Source organism: Mus pahari, chromosome 21 (genome assembly GCF_900095145.1).
Source record: "Mus pahari chromosome 21, PAHARI_EIJ_v1.1, whole genome shotgun sequence".
NCBI classification, from domain to species: Eukaryota; Metazoa; Chordata; class Mammalia; order Rodentia; family Muridae; genus Mus; species Mus pahari.
Genome location: NC_034610.1, coordinates 24,812,263 through 24,814,258, shown reverse-complemented (window position 1 = coordinate 24,814,258; position 1,996 = coordinate 24,812,263).

The window sequence follows — 1,996 nt, the reverse complement described above, 5'->3', positions numbered from 1 at the left end:
AAGGTCCCAATGACAAACTGAGGCACGATTCAGAATGAACCAACGTTCACTCCGAAGAATCAATGAATTGATTGGGCTTCCTTACAGAGCCTAGGCGAGGGCTTATTCACAGCAATGGGGGCACACCTTGCCCAACTGGCTGCACTTGGAAAGCTGTTCCCATCAGACACGGAGAGTTATTTCCTGTAACTGCATGAATGGAGCTCAGGATTTCTGTATAAGATGGCCCCGCCCTCAGACCGCGCTAGTCCCGCCCCCAGGCCATTTGCTAGGTTGCCTGGCAGGGAGCAACTGACTACTCAAAGAGAACCTCTAGCCTATTCCACCCTGGGGGTAGGGGGCAAACCACCACCCAGCCCAGCCCAGCCCAGCCCAGCCCAGCCCAGCCCAGCCCAGCCCAGCCCAGCCCAGCCCAGCCCAGCCCAGCTGAGAGGATTCCTTTGCATGAGGCACAGCTGAACTTCCTGAGAAGTTGGATTCCTGGCTCTGAAAAGTCTCAGGACACAGCTGCTGAATGGTCTTTCCAGGTTCCCATCCTTGTGTTTTGAGACAGGTTCTCTCACTGGGACCTGGGACTTGGTCCCCAGGGATCCTGTCACCAGATCCTCAGCACTGGGGATCCGACCAAGCTTCACTATACCTGGCTTTTTCTGTGGCTTCTGGGACAAGAACAAAAGTCCTTGCATAATTTACAAATTGAGCCATGCACCCCACCCCACCCCAGCCCTACCTAAACTCTTCTAGATGCAGATCAGTGTAGTCTTGGCCTTGATGCCTTCTTGGTGCCGAACAGAGGGATTACTGCCTCCTACTAGCTGAGGATACCTGGCAAACAAGGTCTGAGTCTCCGCAGGTCTTATGGGGTTTTCCTTGATACGCAAGTCTCCCTGGCTTCTTCAACCCCACTTACGATAGCCAAAGTTGCCTGTGGGCAGAGTCAGATGTGATAAACCCAGCTGGCCCTGTGCCCAGCTGTGCACAGCTGGCCCTCACTGAGAAGTATTGCTGGGTAGATGGGCAGAAAGCAGAAGGAAGGAACCTGGGAGGGCAGGGGGTGGTGGGGTGGGGGAGTCTCAATGGTGCCTGCAAAGGAACTGGACAACTTAAGACGATTCGATCCGAGGGCAGGAGAGTAGATAGATCCCTGCCCCCAACCTGATTTTGAAAGCCATGGTAAGCCAAGACTTTTTTTTTCCCCAATTACATTTCAATTTAGCTCAATTACTTTTCCATTATTGTTCAAGCGACTCGGTTTTAATTGAAGCTGGTGGTTCTTATCTTCCTCATCCCTCACATACAAGGTGTGGGGGGAGGGGTAGGAGGTGGAAGAAGAGAGTTGGGAGGGAGGGAGGTCTAGGAGCGGTGGCGCCTTCAGGTGGAAGGTCAAGGCTCACCTGGAGCTCACCCCCTGAGTGGCCAAAATAAATCTGCACGGTGACAGAGAGAGACACGAAGAAGCAAAGGTGGTGAACTGACCAGTACAGTGATCCGAATCTATGCCTGGTTTCAATTCCTGCGGTTTCCGACAGCTGTGGTCCAGAACTATTCACCTGGACTCCTTGAGGAGGGAGCCACGTGCTTGCAGGACTTTTATTGCGATGTGCTGTTACAATTATTTTGTTTACGATGGCACATCCTTTCTGGGCTTCCATCATAAACCCAACTTTATGGTGGTGGGCATGCGCGTATGGGGATACCTGTCCCGGGTTTCAGGGGCCTGAAATGGATCCTGGATGATCTCAGGAGACTTTTGGACCAGACAAGCCAAGATTCATTTCACCATTAGCACAAGCTCTCAAGGCGTTTCACAGAGGAGAAAACTAGAGCCTGGAGAGGTGAGGGATTGGTCCGGAGTCTTACAAAGGAGACATTGCAGACTCAGGGCTAGCTCAGCTGTGTGGCTCCTGGGTTCTCTGACACTCCACTTCCAAGTTCTAAGGTTTGTATCCTTAAGCTCTCCTTCTCCTCCTCCTCCTCCTCCTCCTCCTCCTCCTCC